The 16,564-nt window shown below is 49.4% G+C and overlaps 26 non-coding genes across 26 annotated transcripts; 8 read left to right on the top strand and 18 right to left on the bottom strand.

Moving 5' to 3' along the window:
* The first annotated feature begins 7,179 nt into the window (after positions 1 to 7,179).
* On the top strand, positions 7,180 to 7,251 carry Trnap-agg (transfer RNA proline (anticodon AGG)). Its single transcript has one exon. It is a non-coding gene; the product is annotated as a tRNA-Pro (tRNA).
* Positions 7,252 to 7,445: 194 nt separating this feature from the next.
* Positions 7,446 to 7,518, bottom strand: Trnav-aac (transfer RNA valine (anticodon AAC)). Its single transcript has one exon. It is a non-coding gene; the product is annotated as a tRNA-Val (tRNA).
* A 158-nt stretch (positions 7,519 to 7,676) lies between these two features.
* On the bottom strand, positions 7,677 to 7,749 carry Trnav-cac (transfer RNA valine (anticodon CAC)). Its single transcript has one exon. It is a non-coding gene; the product is annotated as a tRNA-Val (tRNA).
* Positions 7,750 to 8,267: 518 nt separating this feature from the next.
* Trnap-agg (transfer RNA proline (anticodon AGG)) lies at positions 8,268 to 8,339 on the top strand. The gene has a single exon. It is a non-coding gene; the product is annotated as a tRNA-Pro (tRNA).
* A 194-nt stretch (positions 8,340 to 8,533) lies between these two features.
* On the bottom strand, positions 8,534 to 8,606 carry Trnav-aac (transfer RNA valine (anticodon AAC)). The gene has a single exon. It is a non-coding gene; the product is annotated as a tRNA-Val (tRNA).
* Positions 8,607 to 8,764: 158 nt separating this feature from the next.
* On the bottom strand, positions 8,765 to 8,837 carry Trnav-cac (transfer RNA valine (anticodon CAC)). Its single transcript has one exon. It is a non-coding gene; the product is annotated as a tRNA-Val (tRNA).
* A 402-nt stretch (positions 8,838 to 9,239) lies between these two features.
* On the top strand, positions 9,240 to 9,311 carry Trnap-agg (transfer RNA proline (anticodon AGG)). Its single transcript has one exon. It is a non-coding gene; the product is annotated as a tRNA-Pro (tRNA).
* Positions 9,312 to 9,505: 194 nt separating this feature from the next.
* On the bottom strand, positions 9,506 to 9,578 carry Trnav-aac (transfer RNA valine (anticodon AAC)). The gene has a single exon. It is a non-coding gene; the product is annotated as a tRNA-Val (tRNA).
* Positions 9,579 to 9,736: 158 nt separating this feature from the next.
* On the bottom strand, positions 9,737 to 9,809 carry Trnav-cac (transfer RNA valine (anticodon CAC)). The gene has a single exon. It is a non-coding gene; the product is annotated as a tRNA-Val (tRNA).
* A 402-nt stretch (positions 9,810 to 10,211) lies between these two features.
* Positions 10,212 to 10,283, top strand: Trnap-agg (transfer RNA proline (anticodon AGG)). Its single transcript has one exon. It is a non-coding gene; the product is annotated as a tRNA-Pro (tRNA).
* A 185-nt stretch (positions 10,284 to 10,468) lies between these two features.
* Positions 10,469 to 10,541, bottom strand: Trnav-aac (transfer RNA valine (anticodon AAC)). The gene has a single exon. It is a non-coding gene; the product is annotated as a tRNA-Val (tRNA).
* A 158-nt stretch (positions 10,542 to 10,699) lies between these two features.
* On the bottom strand, positions 10,700 to 10,772 carry Trnav-cac (transfer RNA valine (anticodon CAC)). The gene has a single exon. It is a non-coding gene; the product is annotated as a tRNA-Val (tRNA).
* Positions 10,773 to 11,599: 827 nt separating this feature from the next.
* Trnap-agg (transfer RNA proline (anticodon AGG)) lies at positions 11,600 to 11,671 on the top strand. Its single transcript has one exon. It is a non-coding gene; the product is annotated as a tRNA-Pro (tRNA).
* A 194-nt stretch (positions 11,672 to 11,865) lies between these two features.
* On the bottom strand, positions 11,866 to 11,938 carry Trnav-aac (transfer RNA valine (anticodon AAC)). The gene has a single exon. It is a non-coding gene; the product is annotated as a tRNA-Val (tRNA).
* A 158-nt stretch (positions 11,939 to 12,096) lies between these two features.
* On the bottom strand, positions 12,097 to 12,169 carry Trnav-cac (transfer RNA valine (anticodon CAC)). The gene has a single exon. It is a non-coding gene; the product is annotated as a tRNA-Val (tRNA).
* A 402-nt stretch (positions 12,170 to 12,571) lies between these two features.
* On the top strand, positions 12,572 to 12,643 carry Trnap-agg (transfer RNA proline (anticodon AGG)). The gene has a single exon. It is a non-coding gene; the product is annotated as a tRNA-Pro (tRNA).
* A 185-nt stretch (positions 12,644 to 12,828) lies between these two features.
* On the bottom strand, positions 12,829 to 12,901 carry Trnav-aac (transfer RNA valine (anticodon AAC)). The gene has a single exon. It is a non-coding gene; the product is annotated as a tRNA-Val (tRNA).
* Positions 12,902 to 13,059: 158 nt separating this feature from the next.
* Positions 13,060 to 13,132, bottom strand: Trnav-cac (transfer RNA valine (anticodon CAC)). Its single transcript has one exon. It is a non-coding gene; the product is annotated as a tRNA-Val (tRNA).
* Positions 13,133 to 13,959: 827 nt separating this feature from the next.
* Trnap-agg (transfer RNA proline (anticodon AGG)) lies at positions 13,960 to 14,031 on the top strand. The gene has a single exon. It is a non-coding gene; the product is annotated as a tRNA-Pro (tRNA).
* Positions 14,032 to 14,225: 194 nt separating this feature from the next.
* On the bottom strand, positions 14,226 to 14,298 carry Trnav-aac (transfer RNA valine (anticodon AAC)). The gene has a single exon. It is a non-coding gene; the product is annotated as a tRNA-Val (tRNA).
* Positions 14,299 to 14,456: 158 nt separating this feature from the next.
* On the bottom strand, positions 14,457 to 14,529 carry Trnav-cac (transfer RNA valine (anticodon CAC)). Its single transcript has one exon. It is a non-coding gene; the product is annotated as a tRNA-Val (tRNA).
* Positions 14,530 to 15,197: 668 nt separating this feature from the next.
* Positions 15,198 to 15,270, bottom strand: Trnav-aac (transfer RNA valine (anticodon AAC)). Its single transcript has one exon. It is a non-coding gene; the product is annotated as a tRNA-Val (tRNA).
* Positions 15,271 to 15,428: 158 nt separating this feature from the next.
* On the bottom strand, positions 15,429 to 15,501 carry Trnav-cac (transfer RNA valine (anticodon CAC)). The gene has a single exon. It is a non-coding gene; the product is annotated as a tRNA-Val (tRNA).
* Positions 15,502 to 15,903: 402 nt separating this feature from the next.
* Trnap-agg (transfer RNA proline (anticodon AGG)) lies at positions 15,904 to 15,975 on the top strand. The gene has a single exon. It is a non-coding gene; the product is annotated as a tRNA-Pro (tRNA).
* A 185-nt stretch (positions 15,976 to 16,160) lies between these two features.
* On the bottom strand, positions 16,161 to 16,233 carry Trnav-aac (transfer RNA valine (anticodon AAC)). The gene has a single exon. It is a non-coding gene; the product is annotated as a tRNA-Val (tRNA).
* A 158-nt stretch (positions 16,234 to 16,391) lies between these two features.
* Positions 16,392 to 16,464, bottom strand: Trnav-cac (transfer RNA valine (anticodon CAC)). The gene has a single exon. It is a non-coding gene; the product is annotated as a tRNA-Val (tRNA).
* Between the last annotated feature and the right edge of the window lie 100 nt (positions 16,465 to 16,564).

The raw sequence follows: 16,564 nt of genomic DNA on the forward strand, positions 1-16,564 counted from the left end.
TGGCGTCAACATCGATGTACTGTGGAGACCTCACGCCCCACGTGTTGAGCAATTCGGCGGTACGTCCACCCGGCCTCCCGCATGCCCACTATACGCCCTCGCTCAAAGTCCGTCAACTGCACATACGGTTCACGTCCACGCTGTCGCGGCATGCTACCAGTGTTAAAGACTGCGATGGAGCTCCGTATGCCACGGCAAACTGGCTGACACTGACGGCGGCGGTGCACAAATGCTGCGCAGCTAGCGCCATTCGACGGCCAACACCGCGGTTCCTGGTGTGTCCGCTGTGCCGTGCGTGTGATCATTGCTTGTACAGCCCTCTCGCAGTGTCCGGAGCAAGTATGGTGGGTCTGACACACCGGTGTCAATGTGTTCTTTTTTCCATTTCCAGGAGTGTATATAAACGATTTCGGAGACAATCTGAGCAGCAGTTCAAAAATGTTCAAATGTGTGTGAAATCTTATGGGACTTAACTGCTAAGGTCATCAGTCCCTAAGCTTACACACTACTTAACCCAAATTATCCTAAGGACAAACACACACACACACCCATGCCCGAGGGCGGACTCGAACCTCCACCGGGACCAGCCGCACAGTCCATGACTGCAGCGCCTTAGACCGCACGGCTAAGCAGCAGTCTTAGGTTGTTTGCATATGACGCTTTCGTTTATCGACTAATAAAGTCATCAGAAGATCAAAACAAATTGCAAAACCATTTAGGAAAGATATATGAATGTTGCGAAAATTGGCAGTTGACCCTAAATAACGAAAAGTGTGAGGTCATCCACATGAGTGCTAAAAGGAGCTCCTTAAACTTCGGTTACACGATAAATCAGTCTAATCTAAAAGCTGTAAATTCAACTAAATACCTAGGTATTACAACTGCGAAGACCTTAAATTGGAAGGAAGACATAGAAAATGTTGTGGGGAAGGCTAACCAAAGACTGCGTTTTGTTGGCAGGACACTTAGAAAATGTAACAGACCTACTAAGGAGACTGCCTACACTACGCTTGTCCGTCCTGTTTTAGAAAACTGCTGCGCAGTGTGGCATCCTTAACAGGTAGGACTGACGGAGTGCATCGAAAAAGTTCAAAGAAAGGCAGCACGTTTCGTATTATCGCGAAATGTGGGAGAGAGGATCACAGAAACTATACAGGATTTGGGCAGGACTTCATTAAAAGAAAAGCGTTTTTCGTTGCGACGGAATCTTCTCACGAAATTCCAATCAGCAACTTTCTCCTCCGATTGTGAAAATATTTTGTTGACACCGACCTACATAGGGAGAAACGATCACCACGATAAAATAAGGGAAAAATATAGGTGTTCGTTCTTTCGGCGCGCTATACGAGATTGGAATAATAGAAAATTGTGAAAGTGTGATTTGCTGAGTATCCATGTAGATGTAGATGTAGATTATGAAGGAAATATTAGTAGAACTTGTGTTTCGCATGCTGGATTTGGAATTAGATCTGCTCGTATCTTTGGGCTATTTTTTGAAATCACTGCAGATGAGACCAGTTCAGTGATAAGCTCCTTATGGAAGAATAATCGGTAGTTTTGCATAAAAGTGGTCTTCCGCTCACAGGTTCCCCGTCTTGAGTGGAATTAGACAGCTGCGAGTAGATTTACAAAAGCACGTACCCTCATACGTAAATATTTACGGTTGTCGTGCTCTCGTAATATATGATGGGCAGCCAGGAAACTGCCCGTCCTGTGGCGTTACAGGCTATGGCCTCTCGTGATGTACGAGGTGCGGCTAGAAAAAAACCGTACTGATGCTGGAAAAAACATTTTTTTACAATTATTTACAATTTCGTGTTATCTCCTTCAATGTACTCTCCTCCTCGGTCTCTACACCGCTCCATACGAATTTTCCAGTGTTCATAGCAATGCTGCAGATCATTTTCGGTAAGTCCATACATTACTTCCGTCGCTTTTTCTTTTACTGCTTCAACAGTCTCAAATCTAGTTCCTTTCAAAGCTGACTTGACTTTAGGGAAAAGAAAAAAAGTCACAGGGGGCCAAATCAGGTGAGTAGGGTGGATGATCTAAGATGGGAATGTTGTGTTCTGCCAAAAACGTCTTCACTGACAACGCACTGTGAGCTGGGGCATTGTCTTGGTGAAGGATCCATGACTTTTTTCTCCACAAATCGTTCCGTTTTCTCCGTACTCGCTCACGTAGGGTAGCCAGGACGCTAATGTAGTAATGCTGATTCACTGTTTGTCCCTCTGATACCCAATCAATGTGCACAATCCCTTTGATGTCAAAAAAAAATCATCATTGCCTTGAATTTCGATTTTGACATTCGTGCTTTTTTTTGTCGTGGAGAACCAGGAGTTTTCCAATGCATCGATTGGCGTTTAGTTTCGGGATCGTAAGTAAAAAACCACGATTCATCGCAAGTAATAACATTTTGTAAGAAGGTGGGATCACTTTCAATGTTTTCCAGGATGTCAGAACAAATCATTCTTCGGCGTTCCTTCTGTTCAATTGTGAGACACTTTGGAACCATTTTTGAACACACTTTGTTCATGTTGAAACTTTCATGAAGAATCTGCCTAACACTTTCCTTGTCAACTCCTGTTAACTCAGACACTGCTCTAATTGTTAAACGGCGATCTTGTCGAACAAGTTTACCGATTTTTTCAATGTTTGCATCAGTTTTTGCTGACAATGGTCTGCCAGTGCGAGTGTCATGACAGGTGTCTTCGCGGCCATCTTTAAATCGTTTAAACCACTCAAACACTTGTGTTCGCGATAAGCAATCATCGCCGTACACTTGTAACATTACAAACGTTTCACTTGCAGATTTTCCTAGTTTGAAACAAAATTTGATGTTAACACGCTGTTCTTTCTGTACACTCAACATTTTCCGACGAACAGACAAAACGTCAACTACTTAAAACAGACGCCACGGGCAGACTGAGTGCAGGAGGCAGATGAAACTCGAGCAGTAGACGGAGCGAGAGTCACGTGACAGGCCACGCGACTTTCAGCCTTATTGCATTCGCTTTATTGTTTCACCAGTACTAGTCCGGTTTTTTTCTAGCCACACCTCGTATACAAAACCAAGTGACCCAGCTGCCGGCCGGTGTTGTTGTGAGCCTCCCCCCCCCCCCTCCCCCCAACTATGTCAGTGCTACCTTCAACTTACTCAGTGGCGGCCACCAAACAAATCCATACGTCTCATGCTCATGAAGTTACCCCACATGACATTGCTCACGACAGTGAATTGGTAATAGACTTCAGCGACTCGACAGTAGCAACACTATCGAAGCGTCAAGAACGAGAACCTAATACAACTGCTCAGACGGAAAAATGCCCCAGAGCAAACTATAGTCCTTCAGAAAGAGCACACACCAGAAACCAAGGGAACCGGGTCTCCACTTGCCAGCCAACAGGACCGTGCGCAAGAAACAAATGTGCCAAAGGAAAACGCTGAAACCTCCACAACAGGCAGTCCTTCAAAGAAGCATAAAAAGAGGAGACTGGCTCGCAACGGCGCTGAATAACTCTCACCGGCTTTCCGAGAAAGAGCAAAGGAAATCAGCTACAAACTACATGAAGAACCATCTATATATCCGGTTTGAGTATGCATGCTTATGATCCACTGCAAGCCAAATCAAGTACACCACGCCCCGTGTCGCTGGACCGTTTGTCACCCGAAAGATTGCAGCTGAGAGCCAATTACGATACAGAGTGGGTTCTCCCTGAGATCAGAAATAAAAGGAAACACTTGAAGTCGGGCTAAATGAAATAAGGTGGAGAAATGACTGAAACTGCAGGGGTGGGACCTATTCCTGCCCAACAAGAAGATAATCGAACGCGATGGATATAACTTTGTTGGACCAGACGTATGAAAAAGGGTATGCTTTCCGACAGCACTTCTTATAACAAATATTGTCACCGATAATGAGTAAGATGATATGAAGGCAGCACAAGCCTACAAAATCGCCATGTTGAATGTTAAGAGGATATGCTCCTCTTTGCATTTACACTATCTACAAGATTTCTTAAAAGCAGTTGATGTTGATATACTACTGTTACAGGAAGTAACACATGTTAAGTTAGAGAAGATACGTGAGTACAATGCCATAACCAAATCCAGGCATCTATGCAAAGCTAGGAACCATTGTTCTCACGAAAGAAGACGTCCATGTCACACAAATAGAAAAACTTGCAAACCGTAGAGACATTGCGGCGACCGTTAATAACGCCCGCATCTTTACGTTATTCTCCGTATGGCAACAATAACAGGCGCGCTACAGCGGAATTTTTTAAAAATGAAATCGTTCTTGGAAACATAAGAGACTTACCGATATAGGTTCAAAAATGGTTCAAATGGCTCTGAGCACTATGGGACTTCACTTCTGAGGTCATCAGTCCCCTAGAACGTAGAACTACTTAAACCTAACTGACCTAAGGACATCACACACACCCATGTCCGAGGCAGGATTCGAACCTACGACCGTAGCGGTCGCGTGGTTCCAGACTATAGCGCCTAGAAACGCTCGGCTACCCTGGCCGGCTACTGAGATAGGGGCACATGGAAGCTTAACACTACACTCCTACAAGATAAGGAATGTCACGTGGTATTTATTATGCATGGAAAAATTTCGAAAAACGATTCCCGCAATACAGTCCTGCCATAGCTTGGTGGCTGCAGTGTGTTAATCCTAGAATACGAAGAATGCCGATCGACTACTCACGTCATAAAAGTTTCTGGATTAAAAAGACGACTGAGTTTTAGTTAAGCTGCCTTACAGACTTGGACACACGAGTAATGGAGAACTATACCCGGATTCAGAAAATCAAAGCAAAACTTGTAGTGCTGAAGCGCGCGACAATCACAAGGTTTTAAAATAAGAGCAAGCATACACAACATCACAGAACGGGAAGAAACAGATATGTACCATGTGATACGTGATAACAACAGAGCAAACAGAAAAATTTTGACAGAAGTTAACTAGTGGAACAAGTTTCACAAAACAGAGTGAAATTAAAGATGCGGTTCACAAACACATATCAGTTATAATGAGCAACAGACCTACCGACAACAAGGCGCGGGAATATCTTGTTAGGAACGTATCAGGCAGAATTAGCGCACAGCATGTAGAAAATATCTCAGATGAGACAAAGGAGGACGAAATGAAAGATACAATAGCACAGAGTCCTAAAATTAAATGTTCTGGCGCTGATAGTATCTCCGTGGAATTCTACCAAGTGTTCTGGGCACAACTAAAAGCAAGTTGCTACACATGTTCAACGAACTGGTGAACGAAAATGTCACGTTCGTAAAGAATTTCCTGAATGGATAATAGTTGTAATTCCAAAAAAACTCAATTAGCAAAGGACTTTTTCCATCCAATTACATTACTCAACAGTGATTACAAGATCATGGCCCGCGTATTAGCGAGAAGAATGAAAAGGGTAATGCACCCTATAACTGGTTGTTACCAAACATGTGTAGGCAAAGACAGAAACATCCATAAGAATATATGCGACTATAGGTATATAGTATCAACTGCATGTGTCTGCCGAATAAAACGGGCATCAGTGTCATTATACCTCGAGAAGGCGTTTGATAGAGTAGATCATAAATGTCCTCTCGGATTCATCAAAGAAATCGGATTCCCACCACGGTTAGTGATGATTGCTTAAAAAATATTAAAAAACATTACAGGGCCAGTAATGGTAAACGGACAACTAAGTAAAGAGTTGGAGATGACTGGATCCGTACGACAAGGTCCCCGATATCAATGGCCCTTTTCGCAATAGCAATAGAATCTCTCCTTGCGAGACTAATGCATCACCTACAAAGACTTCATATAAATGGCACGAAAGTACTACGCAACGCCTAAACAGGTGATGTGGGCGTGCTGGCCACGAAAGAAGTTGAAGTGACTTTAAGCTCTTCAGATTGTACAAACATACGCACTCACTTCTGATGCTAAGTACAAGGACATCGGGCATCCCCGGTTGCGTATTGAATACAGGAGCAACATCCGGCACACTGTTGCTGTTAATAACAAAAAGTTACTTACAAGCATACGAGCATCTGTACAAGAAAAAATTGTGAAGCAACGGAACGAGATACGGAAAACCAGCCGGGGAAATATTCTCTAATGTTCAGAAAAAACACAACACTTTGAACGACTATATACAGGACTTCGTATTCAAAAGACATATACTTTAGTATGTTGTGCAGAAATGATTAGCAATCCAGTTAATTTGGTTCCGCATGTGGCCTGTTGCCTAGTAGGCACAGGGTCCGCCATATTTCATGAGAGGAACGGACACGCTGGTCCGACGCGTAAAGGCAATTACGAAGGATTCGGGTACAGATGGTAGCAGATGCATGTTAGTAAGTCTTGCTTAAAGTGATGAAAAAGTGTTTCGGCCCGGGATCGAGCCGGGGACCTTCTGCGTGTGAAGCAGACGTGATAACCGCTACACTACGTAAACGACGGAGCCGAGAAGTCCATCCTTGTTCACTCGAACTTGCCTCAGCCTTTCTCTCGTCCGCGAATGCACACACGACAGTTCTTTTGTCAGCCTGGAACCCATCGCAGCCGAGGGCTCAAGAAGTCTTCGGGGTTCTCGAGAGGGTGTCTGCCGTAGCACCCCTAACAAGATAGCAGCGTTTCGCGCAGTCGAAATTGCAAGTCATATCAGCAAAAGCAATCACTTTCTCAGCAGCAGGCAGTGCGAGCCCAGGGGCACGCACACACGACAGTTCTTTTGTCAGCCTGGAACCCATCGCAGCCGAGGGCTCAAGAAGTCTTCGGGGTTCTCGAGAGGGTGTCTGCCGTAGCACCCCTAACGAGATAGCGGCGTTTGCACACACGACAGTTCTTTTGTCAGCCTGGAACCCATCGCAGCCGAGGGCTCAAGAAGTCTTCGGGGTTCTCGAGAGGGTGTCTGCCGTAGCACCCCTAACGAGATAGCGGCGTTTCGCGCAATCGTTATTGCAAGTCATATCAGCAAAAGCAATCACTTTCTCAGCAGCAGGCAGTGCGAGCCCAGGGGCAGCTCTACATGAAGGTACCAATAGCCCAGGAAGGCCGCCGACCGCGGGAATTCGCGCCGCCCCCATCCCGCCAGCCTAAACGAGACTTCCAGAGCACCCTGGAAGACATCGAGGGACTGGAATAACTGGCATTCGACGTGCCACACGGCTCGTTGGTCTAGGGGTATGATTCCTGCTTAGGGTGCAGGAGGTCCCGGGTTCAAATCCCGGACGAGCCCTAGCGTTTTGTGCAAACTGATCGCACGTCAGTGGCTGAGTCAGCGCAAAAAGCTCGCCGCCAATATCAAATGAATTTCTTATTTGATGTGAGCAATTGACACTCTGGTCCGACGCATGAAGGCAATTACGAAGGTTTCGGGTACAGATGGTAGCAGATGATTGTTAGTAAGTCTTGCTTAAAGTGATGAAAAAGTGTTTCCGCCCGGGATCGAACCGTGGACCTTCTGCGTGTTAGGCAGACGTGATAACCGCTACACCACGGAAACTGCTTGAGTGCACCTTACTTCACAGACAACTTGTAGTGATGTTGCCATCGTAACTAAAAAATTCAATAAATGTGGTACTTGCAAAACGAAGGGACATGCAGCAGATGCACACACGACGAGGCTCACTGGAGTACAATACGACATAGGCAGGAAAATACTGTTCCCGCCCAGGATCAAACCGGGGACCTTCTGAGTGTGAAGCAGACGTGATAACCGCTACACTACGGAAACGACAGAGCCGAGGAGTCCATCCTTGTTCACTCGAACTTGCCTCAGCCTTTCTCTCATCCACGAATGCACACACGACAGTTCTTTTGTCAGCCTGGAACCCATCGCAGCCGAGGGCTCAAGAAGTCTTCGGGGTTCTCGAGAGGGTGTCTGCCGTAGCACCCCTAACGAGATAGCGGCGTTTGCACACACGACAGTTCTTTTGTCAGCCTGGAACCCATCGCAGCCGAGGGCTCAAGAAGTCTTCGGGGTTCTCGAGAGGGTGTCTGCCGTAGCACCCCTAACGAGATAGCGGCGTTTCGCGCAGTCGTTATTGCAAGTCATATCAGCAAAAGCAATCACTTTCTCAGCAGCAGGCAGTGCGAGCCCAGGGGCAGCTCTACATGAAGGTACCAATAGCCAAGGAAGGCCGCCGACCGCGGGAATTCGCGCCGCCCCCATCCCGCCAGCCTAAACGAGACCTCCAGAGCACCCTGGAAGACATCGAGGGACTGGAATAACTGGCATTCGACGTGCCATAGGGCTCGTTGGTCTAGGGGTATGATTCCTGCTTAGGGTGCAGGAGGTCCCGGGTTCAAATCCCGGACGAGCCCTAGCGTTTTGTGCAAACTGATTGCACGTCAGTGGCTGAGTCAGCGCAAAAAGCTCGCCGCCAATATCAAATGAATTTCTTATTTGATGTGAGCAATTGACACTCTGGTCCGACGCATGAAGGCAATTACGAAGGTTTCGAGTACAGATGGTAGCAGATGCATGTTAGTAAGTCTTGCTTAAAGTGATGAAAAAGTGTTTCCGCCCGGGAACGAACCGGGGACCTTCTGCGTGTTAGGCAGACGTGATAACCGCTACACCACGGAAGCTGCTTGAGTGCATCTTACTTCACAGACAACTTGTAGTGATGTTGCCATCGTAACTAAAAAATTCAATAAATGTGGTACTTGCAAAACGAAGGGACATGCAGCAGATGCACACACGACGAGGCTCACTGGAGTACAATACGACATAGGCAGGAAAGTACTGTTCCCACCCGGGATCGAACCGGGGACCTACTGCGTGTGAAGCAGACGTGATAACCGCTACACTACGGAAACGACGGAGCCGAGGAGTCCATCCTTGTTCACTCGAACTTGCCTCAGCCTTTCTCTCATCCGCGAATGCACACACGACAGTTCTTTTGTCAGCCTGGAACCCATCGCAGCCGAGGGCTCAAGAAGTCTTCGGGGTTCTCGAGAGGGTGTCTGCCGTAGCACCCCTAACGAGATAGCGGCGTTTCGCGCAGTCGTTATTGCAAGTCATATCAGCAAAGGCAATCACTTTCTCAGCAGCAGGCAGTGCGAGCCCAGGGGCAGCTCTACATGAAGGTACCAATAGCCCAGGAAGGCCGCCGACCGCGGGAATTCGCGCCGCCTCCATCCCGCCAGCCTAAACGAGACTTCCAGAGCACCCTGGAAGACATCGAGGGACTCGAATAACTGGCATTCGACGTGCCACAGGGCTCGTTGGTCTAGCGGTATGATTCCTGCTTAGGGTGCAGGAGGTCCCGGGTTCAAATCCCGGACGAGCCCTAGCGTTTTGTGCAAACTGATCGCACGTCAGTGGCTGAGTCAGCGCAAAAAGCTCGCCGCCAATATCAAATGAATCTCTTATTTGATGTGAGCAATTGACACTCTGGTCCGACGCATGAAGGCAATTACGAAGGTTTCGGGTACAGATGGTAGCAGATGCATGTTAGTAAGTCTTGCTTAAAGTGATGAAAAAGTGTTTCCGCCCGGGATCGAACCGGGGACCTTCTACGTGTTAGGCAGACGTGATAACCGCTACACCACGGAAACTGCTTGAGTGCACCTTACTTCACAGACAACTTCTAGTGATATTGCCATCGTAACTAAAAAATTCAATAACTGTGGTACTTGCAAAACGAAGGGACATGCAGCAGATGCACACACGACGAGGCTCACTGGAGTACAATACGACATAGGCAGGAAAATACTGTTCCCGCCCAGGATCAAACCGGGGACCTTCTGAGTGTGAAGCAGACGTGATAACCGCTACACTACGGAAACGACGGAGCCGAGGAGTCCATCCTTGTTCACTCGAACTTGCCTCAGCCTTTCTCTCATCCGCGAATGCACACACGACAGTTCTTTTGTCAGCCTGGAACCCATCGCAGCCGAGGGATCAAGAAGTCTTCGGGGTTCTCGAGAGGGTGTCTGCCGTAGCACCCCTAACGAGATAGCGGCGTTTCGCGCAATCGTTATTGCAAGTCATATCAGCAAAAGCAATCACTTTCTCAGCAGCAGGCAGTGCGAGCCCAGGGGCACCTCTACATGAAGGTACCAATAGCCCAGGAAGGCCGCCGACCGCGGGAATTCGCGCCGCCCCCATCCCGCCAGCCTAAACGAGACTTCCAGAGCACCCTGGAAGACATCGAGGGACTGGAATAACTGGCATTCGACGTGCCACAGGGCTCGTTGGTCTAGGGGTATGATTCCTGCTTAGGGTGCAGGAGGTCCCGGGTTCAAATCCCGGACGAGCCCTAGCGTTTTGTGCAAACTGATCGCACGTCAGTGGCTGAGTCAGCGCAAAAAGCTCGACGCCAATATCAAATGAATTTCTTATTTGATGTGAGCAATTGACACTCTGGTCCGACGCATGAAGGCAATTTCGGGTACAGATGGTAGCAGATGATTGTTAGTAAGTCTTGCTTAAAGTGATGAAAAAGTGTTTCCGCCCGGGATCGAACCGGGGACCTTCTGCGTGTTAGGCAGACGTGATAACCGCTACACCACGGAAACTGCTTGAGTGCACCTTACTTCACAGACAACTTGTAGTGATGTTGCCATCGTAACTAAAAAATTCAATAAATGTGGTACTTGCAAAACGAAGGGACATGCAGCAGATGCACACACGACGAGGCTCACTGGAGTACAATACGACATAGGCAGGAAAATACTGTTCCCGCCCAGGATCAAACCGGGGACCTTCTGAGTGTGAAGCAGACGTGATAACCGCTACACTACGGAAACGACGGAGCCGAGGAGTCCATCCTTGTTCACTCGAACTTGCCACAGCCTTTCTCTCATCCGCGAATGCACACACGACAGTTCTTTTGTCAGCCTGGAACCCATCGCAGCCGAGGGCTCAAGAAGTCTTCGGGGTTCTCGAGAGGGTGTCTGCCGTAGCACCCCTAACCAGATAGCGGCGTTTGCACACACGACAGTTCTTTTGTCAGCCTGGAACCCATCGCAGCCGAGGGCTCAAGAAGTCTTCGGGGTTCTCGAGAGGGTGTCTGCCGTAGCACCCCTAACGAGATAGCAGCGTTTCGCGCTGTCGTTACTGCAAGTCATATCAGCAAAAGCAATCACTTTCTCAGCAGCAGGCAGTGCGAGCCCAGGGGCATGCACACACGACAGTTCTTTTGTCAGCCTGGAACCCATCGCAGCCGAGGGCTCAAGAAGTCTTCGGGGTTCTCGAGAGGGTGTCTGCCGTAGCACCCCTAACGAGATAGCGGCGTTTGCACACACGACAGTTCTTTTGTCAGCCTGGAACCCATCGCAGCCGAGGGCTCAAGAAGTCTTCGGGGTTCTCGAGAGGGTGTCTGCCGTAGCACCCCTAACGAGATAGCGGCGTTTCGCGCAGTCGTTATTGCAAGTCATATCAGCAAAAGCAATCACTTTCTCAGCAGCAGGCAGTGCGAGCCCAGGGGCAGCTCTACATGAAGGTACCAATAGCCCAGGAAGGCCGCCGACCGCGGGAATTCGCGCCGCCTCCATCCCGCCAGCCTAAACGAGACTTCCAGAGCACCCTGGAAGACATCGAGGGACTGGAATAACTGGCATTCGACGTGCCACAGGGCTCGTTGGTCTAGCGGTATGATTCCTGCTTAGGGTGCAGGAGGTCCCGGGTTCAAATCCCGGACGAGCCCTAGCGTTTTGTGCAAACTGATCGCACGTCAGTGGCTGAGTCAGCGCAAAAAGCTCGCCGCCAATATCAAATGAATCTCTTATTTGATGTGAGCAATTGACACTCTGGTCCGACGCATGAAGGCAATTACGAAGGTTTCGGGTACAGATGGTAGCAGATGCATGTTAGTAAGTCTTGCTTAAAGTGATGAAAAAGTGTTTCCGCCCGGGATCGAACCGGGGACCTTCTGCGTGTTAGGCAGACGTGATAACCGCTACACCACGGAAACTGCTTGAGTGCACCTTACTTCACAGACAACTTGTAGTGATATTGCCATCGTAACTAAAAAATTCAATAAATGTGGTACTTGCAAAACGAAGGGACATGCAGCAGATGCACACACGACGAGGCTCACTGGAGTACAATACGACATAGGCAGGAAAATACTGTTCCCGCCCAGGATCAAACCGGGGACCTTCTGAGTGTGAAGCAGACGTGATAACCGCTACACTACGGAAACGACGGAGCCGAGGAGTCCATCCTTGTTCACTCGAACTTGCCTCAGCCTTTCTCTCATCCGCGAATGCACACACGACAGTTCTTTTGTCAGCCTGGAACCCATCGCAGCCGAGGGCTCAAGAAGTCTTCGGGGTTCTCGAGAGGGTGTCTGCCGTAGCACCCCTAACGAGATAGCGGCGTTTCGCGCAATCGTTATTGCAAGTCATATCAGCAAAAGCAATCACTTTCTCAGCAGCAGGCAGTGCGAGCCCAGGGGCACCTCTACATGAAGGTACCAATAGCCCAGGAAGGCCGCCGACCGCGGGAATTCGCGCCGCCCCCATCCCGCCAGCCTAAACGAGACTTCCAGAGCACCCTGGAAGACATCGAGGGACTGGAATAACTGGCATTCGACGTGCCACACGGCTCGTTGGTCTAGGGGTATGATTCCTGCTTAGGGTGCAGGAGGTCCCGGGTTCAAATCCCGGACGAGCCCTAGCGTTTTGTGCAAACTGATCGCACGTCAGTGGCTGAGTCAGCGCAAAAAGCTCGACGCCAATATCAAATGAATTTCTTATTTGATGTGAGCAAATGACACTCTGGTCCGACGCATGAAAGCAATTTCGGGTACAGATGGTAGCAGATGATTGTTAGTAAGTCTTGCTTAAAGTGATGAAAAAGTGTTTCCGCCCGGGATCGAACCGGGGACCTTCTGCGTGTTAGGCAGACGTGATAACCGCTACACCACGGAAACTGCTTGAGTGCACCTTACTTCACAGACAACTTGTAGTGATGTTGCCATCGTAACTAAAAAATTCAATAAATGTGGTACTTGCAAAACGAAGGGACATGCAGCAGATGCACACACGACGAGGCTCACTGGAGTACAATACGACATAGGCAGGAAAATACTGTTCCCGCCCAGGATCAAACCGGGGACCTTCTGAGTGTGAAGCAGACGTGATAACCGCTACACTACGGAAACGACGGAGCCGAGGAGTCCATCCTTGTTCACTCGAACTTGCCACAGCCTTTCTCTCATCCGCGAATGCACACACGACAGTTCTTTTGTCAGCCTGGAACCCATCGCAGCCGAGGGCTCAAGAAGTCTTCGGGGTTCTCGAGAGGGTGTCTGCCGTAGCACCCCTAACCAGATAGCGGCGTTTGCACACACGACAGTTCTATTGTCAGCCTGGAACCCATCGCAGCCGAGGGCTCAAGAAGTCTTCGGGGTTCTCGAGAGGGTGTCTGCCGTAGCACCCCTAACGAGATAGCAGCGTTTCGCGCTGTCGTAATTGCAAGTCATATCAGCAAAAGCAATCACTTTCCCAGCAGCAGGCAGTGCGAGCCCAGGGGCATGCACACACGACAGTTCTTTTGTCAGCCTGGAACCCATCGCAGCCGAGGGCTCAAGAAGTCTTCGGGGTTCTCGAGAGGGTGTCTGCCGTAGCACCCCTAACGAGATAGCGGCGTTTGCACACACGACAGTTCTTTTGTCAGCCTGGAACCCATCGCAGCCGAGGGCTCAAGAAGTCTTCGGGGTTCTCGAGAGGGTGTCTGCCGTAGCACCCCTAACGAGATAGCGGCGTTTCGCGCAGTCGTTATTGCAAGTCATATCAGCAAAAGCAATCACTTTCTCAGCAGCAGGCAGTGCGAGCCCAGGGGCAGCTCTACATGAAGGTACCAATAGCCCAGGAAGGCCGCCGACCGCGGGAATTCGCGCCGCCTCCATCCCGCCAGCCTAAACGAGACTTCCAGAGCACCTTGGAAGACATCGAGGGACTGGAATAACTGGCATTCGACGTGCCACAGGGCTCGTTGGTCTAGCGGTATGATTCCTGCTTAGGGTGCAGGAGGTCCCGGGTTCAAATCCCGGACGAGCCCTAGCGTTTTGTGCAAACTGATCGCACGTCAGTGGCTGAGTCAGCGCAAAAAGCTCGCCGCCAATATCAAATGAATCTCTTATTTGATGTGAGCAATTGACACTCTGGTCCGACGCATGAAGGCAATTACGAAGGTTTCGGGTACAGATGGTAGCAGATGCATGTTAGTAAGTCTTGCTTAAAGTGATGAAAAAGTGTTTCCGCCCGGGATCGAACCGGGGACCTTCTACGTGTTAGGCAGACGTGATAACCGCTACACCACGGAAACTGCTTGAGTGCACCTTACTTCACAGACAACTTGTAGTGATGTTGCCATCGTAACTAAAAAATTCAATAAATGTGGTACTTGCAAAACGAAGGGACATGCAGCAGATGCACACACGACGAGGCTCACTGGAGTACAATACGACATAGGCAGGAAAATACTGTTCCCGCCCGGGATCGAACCGGGGACCTTCTGCGTGTGAAGCAGACGTGATAACCGCTACACTACGGAAACGACGGAGCCGAGGAGTCCATCCTTGTTCACTCGAACTTGCCTCAGCCTTTCTCTCATCCGCGAATGCACACACGACAGTTCTTTTGTCAGCCTTGAACCCATCGCAGCCGAGGGATCAAGAAGTCTTCGGGGTTCTCGAGAGGGTGTCTGCCGTAGCACCCCTAACGAGATAGCGGCGTTTCGCGCAGTCGTTATTGCAAGTCATATCAGCAAAAGCAATCACTTTCTCAGCAGCAGGCAGTGCGAGCCCAGGGGCAGCTCTACATGAAGGTACCAATAGCCCACGAAGGCCGCCGACCGCGGGAATTCGCGTCGCCCCCATCCCGCCAGCCTAAACGAGACATCCAGAGCACCCTGGAAGACATCGAGGGACTGGAATAACTGGCATTCAACGTGCCACAGTGCTCGTTGGTCTAGGGGTATGATTCCTGCTTAGGGTGCAGGAGGTCCCGGGTTCTAATCCCGGACGAGCCCTAGCGTTTTGTGCAAACTGATCGCACGTCAGTGGCTGAGTCAGCGCAAAAAGCTCGCCGCCAATATCAAATGAATTTCTTATTTGATGTGAGCAATTGACACTCTGGTCCGACGCATGAAGGCAATTACGAAGGTTTCGGGTACAGATGGTAGCAGATGCATGTTAGTAAGTCTTGCTTAAAGTGATGAAAAAGTGTTTCCGCCCGGGAACGAACCGGGGACCTTCTGCGTGTTAGGCAGACGTGATAACCGCTACACCACGGAAGCTGCTTGAGTGCACCTTACTTCACAGACAACTTGTAGTGATGTTGCCATCGTAACTAAAAAATTCAATAAATGTGGTACTTGCAAAACGAAGGGACATGCAGCAGACGCACACACGACGAGGCTCACTGGAGTACAATACGACATAGGCAGGAAAATACTGTTCCCGCCCGGGATCGAACCGGGGACCTTCTGCGTGTGAAGCAGACGTGATAACCGCTACACTACGGAAACGACGGAGCCGAGGAATCCATCCTTGTTCACTCGAACTTGCCTCAGCCTTTCTCTCATCCGCGAATGCACACACGACAGTTCTTTTGTCAGCCTGGAACCCATCGCAGCCGAGGGCTCAAGAAGTCTTCGGGGTTCTCGAGAGGAGGTCTGCCGTAGCACCCCTAACGAGATAGCGGCGTTTCGCGCAGTCGTTATTGCAAGTCATATCAGCAAAAGCAATCACTTTCTCAGCAGCAGGCAGTGCGAGCCCAGGGGCAGCTCTACATGAAGGTACCAATAGCCCAGGAAGGCCGCCGACCGCGGGAATTCGCGTCGCCCCCATCCCGCCAGCCTAAACGAGACTTCCAGAGCACCCTGGAAGACATCGAGGGACTGGAATAACTGGCATTCGACGTGCCACAGGGCTCGTTGGTCTAGGGGTATGATTCCTGCTTAGGGTGCAGGAGGTCCCGGGTTCAAATCCTGGACGAGCCCTAGCGTTTTGTGCAAACTGATCGCACGTCAGTGGCTGAGTCAGCGCAAAAAGCTCGACGCCAATATCAAATGAATTTCTTATTTGATGTGAGCAATTGACACTCTGGTCCGACGCATGAAGGCAATTTCGGGTACAGATGGTAGCAGATGATTGTTAGTAAGTCTTGCTTAAAGTGATGAGAAAGTGTTTCCGCCAAGGATCGAACCGGGGACCTTCTGCGTGTTAGGCAGACGTGATAACCGCTACACCACGGAAACTGCTTGAGTGCACCTTACTTCACAGACAACTTGTAGTGATGTTGCCATCGTAACTAAAAAATTCAATAAATGTGGTACTTGCAAAACGAAGGGACATGCAGCAGATGCACACACGACGAGGCTCACTGGAGTACAATACGACATAGGCAGGAAAATACTGTTCCCGCCCAGGATCAAACCGGGGACCTTCTGAGTGTGAAGCAGACGTGATAACCGCTACACTACGGAAACGACGGAGCCGAGGAGTCCATCCTTGTTCACTCGAACTTGCCACAGCCTTTCTCTCATCCGCGAATGCACACACGACAGTTCTTTTGTTAGCCTGGAACCC

This window comes from Schistocerca cancellata, chromosome 2 (genome assembly GCF_023864275.1).
Source record: "Schistocerca cancellata isolate TAMUIC-IGC-003103 chromosome 2, iqSchCanc2.1, whole genome shotgun sequence".
Classification (NCBI taxonomy): Eukaryota; Metazoa; Arthropoda; class Insecta; order Orthoptera; family Acrididae; genus Schistocerca; species Schistocerca cancellata.